The sequence below is a fragment of the Ranitomeya imitator genome, chromosome 7 (assembly GCF_032444005.1).
Source record: "Ranitomeya imitator isolate aRanImi1 chromosome 7, aRanImi1.pri, whole genome shotgun sequence".
Taxonomy (NCBI): domain Eukaryota; kingdom Metazoa; phylum Chordata; class Amphibia; order Anura; family Dendrobatidae; genus Ranitomeya; species Ranitomeya imitator.
In genome coordinates, this window is record NC_091288.1 from 164,708,041 (window position 1) to 164,723,578 (window position 15,538).

Below are 15,538 nucleotides of genomic sequence, written 5' to 3' on the forward strand. Positions count from 1 at the left end.
TACTTGCCAAGTCTACATTCCTGGCCGTTCCTGCCTACTGTCCTTTGGGGGTCAGTTGCCATCCAACCTTTGGTCAGTTCTGAAGCAGCACCTGGTTCCGCCTTTTTCCCTCTTCAGAGCACAGTATCATCAGCCGCTGTGCACTCGAGGTCGGACTTGGTGAGCCACCTAGTCACGCCCCTCCAGGCTCTCCTCGGATTAGGGCACAGTTGTTCCACCACTCAGTCCATTAAAAGGGCTAATTCACACATCATTGATTTTTCATCAATGCAAAGAATGGTCTGCGTTTCAGCTGTGTCATTGATCAGTTTAAGAGTTTAGCCAGTGTCAGTTTTTACCATCAGAGTATGTCAGAGTTTTACCAGTCTCTTTCTTAAATGAAAAAAAGATGAAGCTTTCTCAAGCCTCTCCTATAAAACAGTCCATAGACAGCACATTGATGGTATCTGAGTGCTATCCAATTTTTTCATAAACTTACGTTAGCAAGTTTTATCCAAAACTCAAAATTCGTCTTGTCTTTGCGTGGACTGTTATGACCTGGTGGTCAGGACAATAATGGACCTGGTGGTTAAGAGCACACGGAAAGACCTGATAGTTACTGATAATAAAGGATGAGCTCTGGGACGTGGGAACTCTGCAGACCGCAATCCCTAATCCTATCAAACACACTAGAAATAGCCGTGGATTGCTCCTAACGCTCCGTATGCAACTCGGCACAACCTAAAGAACTAGCTAGCCCTGAAGATAGAAAAATAAAGCCTACCTTGCCTCAGAGAAATTCCCCAAAGGAATAGGCAGCTCTCCACATATAATGACTGTGAGTAAAGATGAAAATACAAACAAAGAGATGAAATAGATTTAGCAAAGTGAGGCCCGACTTACTGAACAGACCGAGGATAGGAAAGGTTGCTTTGCGGTTAGCACACAAACCTACAAAAAGACCACGCAGAGGGCGCAAAAAGACCCTCCGCTCCGACTCACGGTGCGGAGGCGCTCCCTCTGCGTCCCAGAGCTTCCAGCAAGCAAGACAATAATAAAAATAGCAAGCTGGACAGAAAAATAGCAAACCAAGGAAATACAAGCAGGAACTTAGCTTCTGCTGAGAAGACAGGTCACAAGAACGATCCAGGAGTGAACTAGACCAATACTGGAACATTGACAGGTGGCATGGAGCAAAGATCTAAGTGGAGTTAAATAGAGCAGCCAGCTAACGAATTAACCTCGTCAGTTGTGGAAGGAAACTCAGAAACACCCACCAGAGGAAATCCATGGACAGAACCAGCCGAAGTACCATTCATGACCACAGGAGGGAGCCCGACAACAGAATTCACAACAGTACCCCCCCCCCTTGAGGAGGGGTCACCGAACCCTCACCAGAGCCCCCAGGCCGACTAGGATGAGCCAAATGAAAGGCACGAACCAGATCAGCAGCATGAACATCAGAGGCAAAAACCCAGGAATTATCTTCCTGACCATAACCCTTCCACTTGACCAGGTACTGGAGTTTCCGTCTCGAAACACGAGAATCCAAAATCTTCTCCACCACATACTCCAACTCCCCCTCAACCAACACCGGGGCAGGAGGATCAACGGATGGAACCACAGGCGCCACGTATCTCCACAATAACGACCTATGGAACACATTATGGATGGCAAAAGAAGCAGGAAGGGCCAAACGAAATGACACAGGATTGATAACCTCAGAAATCTTATACGGACCAATGAAAAGAGGCTTAAATTTAGGAGAGGAAACCTTCATAGGAACATAACGAGACGACAACCAAACCAAATCCCCAACACGAAGTCGGGGACCCACACAGCGCCAGCGGTTAGCGAAACGTTGAGCCTTCTCCTGGGACAATGTCAAATTGTCCACCACATGAGTCCAAATCTGCTGCAACCTATCCACCATAGTATCTACACCATGACAGTCCGAAGACTCAACCTGCCCTGAAGAGAAACGAGGATGGAAACCAGAATTGCAGAAAAACGGCGAAACCAAAGTAGCCGAGCTGGCCCGATTATTAAGGGCGAACTCAGCCAATGGCAAAAAGGACACCCAATCATCCTGATCAGCAGAAACAAAGCATCTCAGATATGTTTCCAAAGTTTGATTAGTTCGTTCGGTTTGGCCATTTGTCTGAGGATGGAAAGCCGAGGAAAAAGACAAATCAATGCCCATCCTAGCACAAAAGGGTCGCCAAAACCTCGAAACAAACTGGGAACCTCTGTCAGAAACGATGTTCTCCGGGATACCATGTAAACGAACCACATGCTGGAAAAATAATGGCACCAAATCAGAGGAGGAAGGCAATTTAGACAAAGGTACCAAATGGACCATCTTAGAAAAGCGATCACAAACCACCCAAATGACCGACATCTTTTGAGAGACGGGGAGATCCGAAATAAAATCCATAGAAATATGCGTCCAGGGCCTCTTCGGGACCGGCAATGGCAAAAGCAACCCACTGGCACGAGAACAGCAGGGCTTAGCCCGAGCACAAGTCCCACAGGACTGCACAAAAGAATGCACATCCCGTGACAAAGACGGCCACCAAAAGGATCTAGCCACCAAATCTCTGGTACCAAAGATTCCAGGATGCCCAGCCAATACTGAACAATGAATCTCAGAGATAACTCTACTAGTCCATCTATCAGGGACAAACAGTTTCTCCGCTGGGCAACGGTCAGGTCTATCAGCCTGAAATTTTTGCAGCACCCGCCGCAAATCAGGGGAGATGGCAGACACAATTACCCCCTCTTTGAGAATACCCGCCGGCTCAGGAACACCCGGAGAGTCAGGCACAAAACTCCTTGACAGGGCATCAGCCTTCACATTCTTAGAGCCCGGAAGGTACGAAACCACAAAATCAAAACGGGAGAAAAATAATGACCATCGAACCTGTCTCGGATTCAACCGTTTGGCAGACTCAAGATAAGTCAAATTCTTGTGATCTGTCAAGACCACCACGCGATGCTTGGCTCCTTCAAGCCAATGACGCCACTCCTCGAATGCCCACTTCATGGCCAACAACTCACGATTACCAACATCATAATTACGCTCAGCAGGCAAAAACTTTCTAGAAAAGAAAGCACATGGCTTCATCACCGAGCCATCAGAACTTCTTTGCGACAAAACAGCCCCTGCTCCAATCTCAGAAGCATCAACCTCAACCTGAAACGGGAGCGAAACATCTGGCTGGCACAACACAGGGGCAGAAGAAAAACGACGCTTCAACTCCTGAAAAGCCTCCACAGCTGCAGAAGACCAATTGACCACATCAGCACCCTTCTTGGTCAAATCAGTCAACGGTTTAGCAACAGTAGAAAAATTAGCGATGAAGCGCCGATAAAAATTAGCAAAGCCCAGGAACTTTTGCAGGCTCTTCACAGATGTCGGCTGAGTCCAATCGTAAATGGCCTGGACCTTAACAGGGTCCACCTCGATAGTAGAAGGGGAAAAAATGAACCCCAAAAATGAAACCTTCTGAACTCCAAAGAGACACTTTGACCCCTTCACAAACAAGGAATTCGCACGAAGGACCTGGAACACCATTCTGACCTGCTTCACATGAGACTCCCAATCATCCGAAAAGACCAAAATATCATCCAAATGCACAATCAGGAATTTATCCAGGTACTCTCGGAAGATGTCATGCATAAAGGACTGAAATACTGATGGAGCATTGGAAAGCCCGAATGGCATAACCAGGTACTCAAAATGGCCCTCGGGCGTATTAAATGCTGTTTTCCATTCATCGCCTTGTTTAATACGCACAAGATTATACGCCCCTCGAAGATCTATCTTGGTGAACCAACTAGCCCCTTTAATACGAGCAAACAAATCAGACAGTAACGGCAAAGGATACTGAAATTTGACTGTAATTTTATTAAGAAGGCGGTAATCAATACAAGGTCTCAAAGAACCATCCTTCTTGGCCACAAAAAAGAACCCTGCTCCTAACGGTGATGACGACGGGCGAATATGGCCTCTCCAAGGATTCCTTTATATAACTCCGCATAGCGGCATGTTCTGGCACAGATAAATTGAACAATCGGCCCTTAGGAAACTTACTACCAGGAATCAAATTAATTGCACAATCGCAATCCCTATGAGGAGGTAGGGCACTGGCTTTGGGCTCATCAAATACATCCCGATAATCCGACAAAAACTCTGGAACTTCAGAAGGAGTTGAAGACGAAATAGACAAAAATGGAACATCACCATGTACCCCATGGCAACCCCAGCTGGACACAGACATAGATTTCCAGTCCAATACTGGATTATGAACCTGTAGCCATGGCAACCCCAAAACGACCACATCATGCAGATTATGCAACACCAGAAAGCGGATATCCTCCTGATGTGCAGGAGCCATGCGCATGGTCAATTGGGTCCAGTACTGAGGCTTATTCTTGGCCAAAGGCGTAGCATCAATTCCTCTCAATGGAATAGGATACTGCAAGGGCTCCAAGAAAAAACCACAGCGCCCAGCATACTCCAAGTCCATCAAATTCAGGGCAGCGCCTGAATCCACATATGCCATAACAGAATAGGATGACAAAGAGCAAATCAGATTAACGGACAATAGAAATTTAGACTGTACCGTACCAATGGTGGCAGACCTAGCGAACCGCTTAGTGCGCTTAGGACAATCGGAGATAGCATGAGTGGAATCACCACAGTAAAAACATAGCCCATTCCGACGTCTGTGTTCTTGCCGTTCAGCTCTGGTCAAAGTCCTATCACATTGCATAGGGTCAGGCCCATGCTCAGATAGTACCGCCAAATGGTGCACAGCTTTACGCTCACGCAAGCGTCGATGGATCTGAATGGCCAAAGACATAGACTCATTCAGACCAGCAGGTATGGGAAATCCCACCATGACATTCTTAAGGGCTTCAGAGAGACCCTTTCTGAAGATTGCTGCCAGGGCACATTCATTCCACTGAGTGAGTACAGACCACTTTCTAAACTTCTGACAATATATCTCCGCTTCATCCTGATCCTGACACAGAGCCAGCAAGATTTTCTCTGCCTGATCCACTGAATTACGTTCGTCATAAAGCAATCCAAGCGTCAGGAAAAACGCATCAACATCACGCAATGCCGGATCTCTTTGGCGCAAGGGAAAATGCCCAGTCTTCAGGGTCACCACGTAACAAAGAAATAATGATCTTTACTTGTTGAACAGGGTCACCTGAGGAGCGAGGTATCAAGGCAAGGAACAATTTACAATTATTTTTGAAATTCAAGAACTTAGATCTATCACCAAAAAACAAATCAGGAATTGGAATCCTAGGCTCTGACATCGGATTCTGAACCACAAAATCTGGAATGTTTTGTACCCTTGTAGTGAGATTATCCATCCAAGAGGACAGACCTTGAATGTCCATGTTTACACCAGTGTCCTGAACCACCCAGAGGTAAAGGGAAAAAGAGAGATAAAACACACTGCAAAGAAAAAAAACATGGTCTCAGAACTTCTCTTATCCCTCTATTGAGATGCATTAGTACTTTGGTCCATCTGTACTGTTGTGACCTGGTGGTCAGGACAATAAGGAAGTGGCACTGGTGGCCACGAAACGTGCGTTGGGGACCATCGCCTGACCGCCCCCCCCTACCTCTGTGTAGTGGTAAGTGCTAGCACCCTTTTTCCACCACCATACTTAATGGCATTACTATAGAGTCCCACTGCTTTGGGGTGACTTTGGTTGGATAGTGTAGGTGCTTTTTCTTATGCATACCATTACAAGGGTATTTACATCTGGGGGAGCGGGGGGATGGGCGCTTTTCCAGCATTCCTGGGACATTCATCCTGTGCTCTAGTCATTAGATAGTGTAATATTTGATATATGTTTTTGTATTATTTATGACAATTAAAGTTTGTTTTATAAATCATTGCTCTGAATTGCTCTCCTTTTGGCATGGTTTGTTTTGAGCTGATTTGGTGAGGTCGGGGTCTTTTGGCGTATTTACTGCCAGACCCCGTGCGCTCACAATATGTATTTGGGAGTTTTGTATTCAATAATGGACCTGGTGGTTAAGAGCACACGGAAAGACCTGATAGTTGCTGATAATAAAGGACGAGCTCTGGGACGTGGGAACTCTGCAGACCGCAATCCCTAATCCTATCAAACACACTAGAAATAGCCGTGGATTGCTCCTAATGCTCCCTATGCAACTCGGCACAGCCTAAGGAACTAGCTAGCCCTGAAGATAGAAAAATAAAGCCTACCTTGCCTCAGAGAAATTCCCCAAAGGAAAAGGCAGCCCCCCACATATAATGACTGTGAGTAAAGATGAAAATACAAACACAGAGATGAAATAGATTTAGCAAAGTGAGGCTTTGCGGTCAGCACAAAAACCTACAAAAAGACCACGCAGAGGGCGCAAAAAGACCCTCCGCACCGACTCACGGTGCGGAGGCGCTCCCTCTGCATCCCAGAGCTTCCAGCAAGCAAGACAATAATAAAAATAGCAAGCTGGACAGAAAAATAGCAAACCAAGGAAATACAAGCAGGAACTTAGCTTCTGCTGAGAAGACAGGTCACAAGAACGATCCAGGAGTGAACTAGACCAATACTGGAACATTGACAGGTGGCATGGAGCAAAGATCTAAGTAGAGTTAAATAGAGCAGCCAGCTAACGAATTAACCTCGTCAGCTGTGGAAGGAAACTCAGAAACACCCACCAGAGGAAATCCATGGACAGAACCAGCCGAAGTACCATTCATGACCACAGGAGGGAGCCCGACAACAGGATTCACAACAGTGGACTGTTATGAAAGGCAATTCAGTACCACAATGGACATAGCGGTCAGAGCACATACAGTGATCTGACAATAACCCAAAATCATAGAACGAGCTCTGAGACGTGGGAACTCTGCAGACCGCAATCCCTAATCCTCTCCAAACAACACTAGAGGCAGCCGTGGATTGCGCCTAACTCTGCCTATGCAACTCAGCACAGCCTGAGAAACTAACTAGCCTGAAGATAGAAAATAAGCCTACCTTGCCTCAGAGAAATACCCCAAAGGAAAAGGCAGCCCCCCACATATAATGACTGTGAGTTAAGATGAAAAGACAAACGTAGAGATGAACTAGATTCAGCAAAGTGAGGCCCGACTTTCTTAACAGAGCGAGGATAGAAAAGGTAACTTTGCGGTCTACACAAAACCCTAAAGAAAACCACGCAAAGGGGGCAAAAAGACCCTCCGCACCGAACTAACGGCACGGAGGTACACCCTTTGCGTCCCAGAGCTTCCAGCAAAAAATTAGACAAGCTGGACAGAAAAAATAGCAAACAAATAGCAAAGAAGAACTTAGCTATGCAGAGCAGCAGGCCACAGGAATGATCCAGGGAAAAGCAAGTCCAACACTGGAACATTGACAGGAAGCCAGGATCAAAGCATCAGGTGGAGTTAAGCAGAGAAGCACCTAACGACCTCACCCGATCACCTGAGGGAGGAAACTCAGAAGCCGCAGTACCACTTCCCTCCACCAACAGAAGCTCACAGAGAGAAATAGCCGAAGTACCACTTGTGACCACAGGAGGGAGCTCTGCCACAGAATTCACAACAGTACCCCCCCCTTGAGGAGGGGTCACCGAACCCTCACCAGAGCCCCCAGGCCGACCAGGATGAGCCATATGAAAGGCATGAACAAGATCGGGAGCATGGACATCAGAGGCAAAAACCCAGGAATTATCTTCCTGAGCATAACCCTTCCATTTAACCAGATACTGGAGTTTCCGTCTAGAAACACGAGAATCCAAAATCTTCTCCACAATATACTCCAATTCCCCCTCCACCAAAACCGGGGCAGGAGGATCAACAGATGGAACCATAGGTGCCACGTATCTCCGCAACAATGACCTATGGAATACGTTATATATGGAAAAAGAATCTGGAAGGGTCAGACGAAAAGACACAGGATTAAGAACCTCAGAAATCCTATACGGACCAATGAAACGAGGTTTAAACTTAGGAGAGGAAACCTTCATAGGAATATGACGAGAAGATAACCAAACCAGATCCCCAACACGAAGTCGGGGACCCACACGGCGTCTGCGATTAGCGAAACGTTGAGCCTTCTCCTGGGACAAGGTCAAATTGTCCACTACATGAGTCCAAATCTGATGCAACCTGTCCACCACAGTATCCACACCAGGACAGTCCGAAGACTAAACCTGTCCTGAAGAGAAACAAGGATGGAACCCAGAATTGCAGAAAAATGGCGAAACCAAGGTAGCCGAGCTGGCCCGATTATTAAGGGCGAACTCAGCCAAAGGCAAAAAGGACACCCAGTCATCCTGATCGGCAGAAACAAAGCATCTCAGATATGTTTCCAAGGTCTGATTGGTTCGTTCGGTCTGGCCATTAGTCTGAGGATGGAAAGCCGAGGAAAAAGACAAGTCAATGCCCATCCTACCACAAAAGGCTCGCCAAAACCTCGAAACAAACTGGGAACCTCTGTCAGAAACGATATTCTCCGGAATGCCATGTAAACGAACCACATGCTGGAAGAACAATGGCACCAAGTCAGAGGAGGAAGGCAATTTAGACAAGGGTACCAGATGGACCATCTTAGAAAAGCGATCACAGACCACCCAAATGACTGACATCTTTTGAGAAACGGGAAGATCAGAAATAAAATCCATAGAGATATGTGTCCAAGGCCTCTTCGGGACCGGCAAGGGCAAAAGTAACCCACTGGCACGAGAACAGCAGGGCTTAGCCCGAGCACAAATCCCACAGGACTGCACAAAAGCATGCACATCCCGCGACAGAGACGGCCACCAAAAGGATCTAGCCACTAACTCTCTGGTACCAAAGATTCCAGGATGACCAGCCAACACCGAACAATGAACCTCAGAGATAACTTTATTGGTCCACCTATCAGGGACAAACAGTCTCTCCGCTGGACAACGATCAGGTTTATTTGCCTGAAATTTTTGCAGCACCCGCCGCAAATCAGGGGAGATGGCAGACACAATTACTCCTTCCTTGAGGATACCCGCCGGCTCAGACAAACTCGGAGAGTCGGGCACAAAACTCCTAGACAGAGCATCCGCCTTCACATTTTTAGAGCCCGGAAGGTACGAAATCACAAAGTCAAAACGGGCAAAAAACAGCGACCAACGAGCCTGTCTAGGATTCAACCGCTTAGCAGACTCAAGATAAGTCAAGTTCTTATGATCAGTCAATACCACCACGCGATGCTTAGCTCCTTCAAGCCAATGACGCCACTCCTCGAATGCCCACTTCATGGCCAGCAACTATCGGTTGCCCACATCATAATTTCGCTCAGCAGGCGAAAACTTCCTGGAAAAAAAAGCGCATGGTTTCATCACTGAGCAATCAGAAGCTCTCTGCGACAAAACAGCCCCTGCTCCAATCTCAGAAGCATCAACCTCGACCTGGAACGGAAGAGAAACATCTGGTTGACACAACACAGGGGCAGAAGAAAATCGACGCTTCAACTCTTGAAAAGCTTCCACAGCAGCAGAAGACCAATTGACCAAATCAGCACCCTTCTTGGTCAAATCGGTCAATGGTTTGGCAATACTAGAAAAATTGCAGATGAAGCGACGATAAAAATTAGCAAAGCCCAGGAACTTTTGCAGACTTTTCAGAGATGTAGGCTGAGTCCAATCATGGATGGCTTGGACCTTAACAGGGTCCATCTCGATAGTAGAAGGGGAAAAGATGAACCCCAAAAATGAAACCTTCTGAACACCAAAGAGACACTTTGATCCCTTCACAAACAAAGAATTAGCACGCAGGACCTGAAAAACTGTTCTGACCTGCTTCACATGAGACTCCCAATCATCCGAGAAGATCAAAATGTCACCCAAGTACACAATCAGGAATTTATCCAGATACTCACGGAAGATGTCATGCATAAAGGACTGAAACACTGATGGAGCATTGGCAAGTCCGAATGGCATCACTAGATACTCAAAATGACCCTCGGGCGTATTAAATGCAGTTTTCCATTCATCTCCTCGCCTGATTCGCACCAGATTATACGCACCACGAAGATCTATCTTGGTGAACAAACTAGCCCCCTTAATCCGAGCAAACAAATCAGATAACAATGGCAAGGGGTACTGAAATTTAACCGTGATCTTATTTAGAAGGCGGTAATCTATACAAGGTCTCAGCGAACCATCCTTCTTGGCTACAAAAAAGAACCCTGCTCCTAATGGTGACGATGACGGGCGAATATGCCCCTTCTCCAGGGATTCCTTCACATAACTGCGCATAGCGGCGTGCTCAGGCACGGATAAATTAAACAGTCGACCTTTTGGGAATTTACTACCAGGAATCAAATTGATAGCACAATCACAATCCCTATGCGGAGGTAGGGCATCGGACTTGGGCTCATCAAATTTATCCCGGTAATCAGACAAGAACTCTGGAACCTCAGAAGGGGTGGATGACGAAATTGACAGAAATGGAACATCACCATGTACCCCCTGACAACCCCAGCTGGACACCGACATGGATTTCCAATCTAATACTGGATTATGGGCTTGTAGCCATGGCAACCCCAACACAACCACATCATGCAGATTATGCAACACCAGAAAGCGAATAACCTCCTGATGTGCAGGAGCCATGCACATGGTCAGCTGGGTCCAATATTGAGGCTTATTCTTGGCCAAAGGCGTGGCATCAATTCCTCTCAATGGAATAGGACACTGCAAGGGCTCTAAGAGAAACCCACAACGCTTAGCATACTCCAAGTCCATCAAATTCAGGGCAGCGCCTGAATCCACAAATGCCATGACAGAATACGATGACAAAGAACAGATCAAGGTAACGGACAGAAGAAATTTTGACTGTACTGAACCAATGATGGCAGACCTAGCGAACCGCTTAGTGCGCTTAGGACAATCAGAGATAGCATGAGTGGAATCACCACAGTAGAAACACAGCCCATTCAGACGTCTGTGTTCTTGCCGTTCAACTCTAGTCAAAGTCCTATCGCACTGCATAGGCTCAGGTTTAAGCTCAGGTAATACCGCCAAATGGTGCACAGATTTACGCTCACGCAAGCGTCGACCGATCTGAATGGCCAAAGACATAGACTCAATCAAACCAGCAGGCATAGGAAATCCCACCATGACATCCTTAAGGGCTTCAGAGAGACCCTTTCTGAACATAGCTGCCAGCGCAGATTCATTCCATTGAGTGAGCACGGACCACTTTCTAAATTTCTGACAATATACCTCTATCTCATCCTGACCCTGACAAAGAGCCAGCAAATTTTTCTCTGCCTGATCCACTGAATTAGGTTCATCGTACAGCAATCCGAGCGCCAGGAAAAACGCATCGATATTACTCAATGCAGGATCTCCTGGCGCAAGAGAAAGCGCCCAGTCCTGAGGGTCGCCGCGCAAAAAAGAAATAACAATCAAAACCTGTTGAACTGGATCACCAGAGGAGCGAGGTTTCAAGGCCAGAAATAATTTACAATTATTTTTGAAACTCAGAAACTTAGTTCTATCTCCAAAAAACAAATCAGGAATAGGAATTCTTGGTTCTAACATAGATTTCTGATCAATAGTGTCTTAAATCTTTTGTACACTTGCCGAGAGCTGATCCACAAATGAAGACAGACTTCTAATGTCCATCACCACACCTGTGTACTGAACCACCCAAATGTCTAGGGGAAAAAAAAGGCAAAACACTGTGCAAAGAAAAAAAAATGGTCTCAGAACTTCTTTTTTCCCTCTATTGAGAATCATTAGTACTTTGGGCTTCATGTACTGTTATGACAGGCAATTCAGTACCACAAGGGACATAGCGGTCAGAGCACATACAGTGATCTGACAATAACCCAAAATCATAGAACGAGCTCTGAGACGTGGGAACTCTGCAGACCGCAATCCCTAATCCTCTCCAAACAACACTAGAGGCAGCCGTGGATTGCGCCTAACTCTGCCTATGCAACTCGGCACAGCCTGAGAAACTAACTAGCCTGAAGATAGAAAATAAGCCTACCTTGCCTCAGAGAAATACCCCAAAGGAAAAGGCAGCCCCCCACATATAATGACTGTGAGTTAAGATGAAAAGACAAACGTAGAGATGAACTAGATTCAGCAAAGTGAGGCCCGACTTTCTTAAGAGAGCGAGGATAGAAAAGGTAACTTTGCGGTCTACACAAAACCCTAAAGAAAACCACGCAAAGGGGGCAAAAAGACCCTCCGCACCGAACTAACGGCACGGAGGTACACCCTTTGCGTCCCACAGCTTCCAGCAAAAAATTAGACAAGCTGGACAGAAAAAATAGCAAACAAATAGCAAAGAAGAACTTAGCTATGCAGAGCAGCAGGCCACAGGAATGATCCAGGGAAAAGCAAGTCCAACACTGGAACATTGACAGGAAGCCAGGATCAAAGCATCAGGTGGAGTTAAGCAGAGAAGCACCTAACGACCTCACCCGATCACCTGAGGGAGGAAACTCAGAAGCCGCAGTACCACTTCCCTCCACCAACAGAAGCTCACAGAGAGAATCAGCCGAAGTACCACTTGTGACCACAGGAGGGAGCTCTGCCACAGAATTCACAACAGTGGACCACTCAGTCAACAATAATAAAATGGACATATGAAGTATGAACTACAATGGATATTCATGAAAAACATGAATAGAACTCGTACATAAAAAACTGACATCTGATTGGGCCCTTAGTGGAAAAAAACATATAGTAAGGACCTCCTCTTTAGTAGTGTTAGAGTCACACAACATTCTATTATGAGTTTCCTTGTTTCTGAAACTCTGTTCTTCAATACTATATGTACTGAAAGTAAATGACCGAAATAGGAAACTTGTGCTTTACATAGGGTAGCAAACTTCCATTAAAATAAATATCCTAAATATAGATAATGTTACAGAGACTTTTTTATTGAACCCTGTGCACTTATATTGTGCTGTATATTGTTGCAGATTTTAAGGAGAGACTTCTGTACTGGAAATCCGCAATAATTATTCCCCATGTGAACTTAGCCTTAGGTCAGTTGCAGACAAGCGGAATCCAGTGCTTTTCTGTGCCCAAAATAAGGCTGTAAATCCTGCTCCAACCACAGGTGCAATGAATCAAACTAACAGCATCATAGGTGTGAAAGTAGCCTTAAAGCTTTCATTAGCATTGTCCTGAAGCATGACAGCTGCTTAGTCTTTTCTGTATTTCTCTGTAATATTCTCTGAGTGTTTCCTCTTCTTCTCTAAAAAAAAATAATTGTCTAGGTATTGTTAATAAAGATTTTTGTGTTACAGTTTCACACCATTTGTAATAAGATTTAAATAATAAAGCTCTTAAATGGACAAATTGGAAGGGAAAAAATGTTTGTAAAAGGTAATGATCCAATACTTCAAGCTTAAAAAAAAGGAATGCTATATACTTAACATCATTTACATACAGTTTACCAGCTAATGTCAATGGAAAGATGTACCAAATTGTAACTAATAAGTGAGTTCTCAGTTTAGGATTTGAGGATAGCTGGTTCATAGGCAGATAATTTAGCAACAAGTTAGCAAATTAAGTTTAAATCAGAAGACCCAGAGGTCGGTCTTAAAATCTGAGCATATGTGTGAAACCAGCTTTAACCCCTTCGCACCGACGCCTGTTTTCACCTTCCTGACCAATTACAATTTTTAAAATTCTGACCACTGTCATTTTATGAGGTCATAACTCTGGAACGCTTCAATGGATCCCACTGATTCTGAGATTGTTTTCTCATGAAATATTGTACGTCATGATAGCAGTAATATTTATTTGCTGTGACTTGCGTTTATTTGTGAAAAAAAAAAAGAGATTTTGCAAAAATGTTGAAAATGTAGCAATTTTCAAGCTTTTTATTTTTATGACCTTAAATCAGAAAGTCATATCACATAAAATAGCTAATAAATAACATTTCCCACATGTCAACTTGACATCAGCACATTTTTTTAAATAAAATTTCTTTTTGGTTAGGAAGTTATAATGGTTAAACGTTAGCCAGATTTCTAATTTTTACAACAAAATTTACAAAACCATTTTTTTAGGGACCACCTCACATTTGAAGTAACTTTGAGGGGTCTATATGACAGAAAATACAAAAAAATGACACCATTCTAAAAACTGCATCCCCTAAGGAACTCAGAACCACATTCAAGAAGTTTATTAACCCTTCAGGTGCTTCACAGGAATTTTTGGAACGTGGAAGGAAAAAATAAACTTTTACTTTTCTTTCACAAAAATTTTCCTTTAGACCTTTTTTTTTTATGTTCGCAAGGGTACCAGGAGAAAATGGACCGTACAATTTGTTGTGCAATTTCTCTTGAGCATGCCGATACCTATATGTGGGGGAAAACAACACGGCAGGGCTCGGGAGAGAAGGAGCGCCATTTCATTTTACAAATGTAAAATTTGCTGTCATAATTAGCGGACACCATGTTGTGTTTTGAGAGTCCCTGATTTGACTAAACAATGGAAACCCACAAAAATTACCTCATTTTGGAAACTAGAACCCTTAAGGAAGTTATCTAAATGAGTATTGAGCACCTCGAACCCCCAAGTGCTTCTCAAAAATTTATAACGTAAAGCTGTGATAAGAAAAAATCACATTTTTCCCAGTGAAGTCTTTTTTAGCTCCAAATTTTGCAGCTTCATAAGAGAAACAGGAGAAATTGCTCCATACATTTTGTTCTGAAATTTCTCCTTCAGATAATTCACAGGAATTTTTGGAATGTTTAAATAAAAATGAACATTTAACTTTTCTTCACAAAAAACTTATTTCAGCTCCAATATGTTTTATTTTACCAAGAGCAACATGAGAAAATGGACCTCAAAAGTTGTTGTACAATTTGTCCTGAGTATGCCGATACCCCATTTGTGGGGGTAAACCACTGTTTTGGTGCATGGCAGAGCTCGGAAGCGAAGGAGCACCTTTTGACTTTTCAATGCAAAATTGACTGGAATTGAGATGGGACGCCATGTTGCGTTTGGAGAGCGCCTGATGTGCCCAAACAATGAAACCCCCTACAAGTGATGCCATTTTGGAAAGTAGACCCCCTAAGGAACTTATCTAGATGTGTGGTGAGAACTTTGACCCATTAAGTGATTCACAGAAGTTTACAATGCAGAGCCATAAAAATAAAAAATCATTTTTTTACAAAAATGATCTTTTCGCCCCCAATTTTTTATTTTTTCAAGGGTAAGAGAAGAAATTGGACCCCAAAAGTTGTTTTACAATTTGTCCTGAGTACGCTGATACCCCATATGTGGGAGTAAACCACTGTTTGGGCGCATGGGAGAGCTTGGAAGGGAAGGAGTGCCATTTGACTTTTCAATGCAAATTTGACAGGAGTTGAGATGGGACGCCATGTTGCATTTGGAGAGCCACTGGTGTGCCTAAACATTGAAACCCCCCACAAGTGACACCATTTTAGAAAGTAGACCCCCTAAGGAACTTATCTAGATGTGTGGTGAGCACTTTGACCCACCAAGTGCATTACAGAAGTTTATAATGCAGAGCCGTAAAAATAA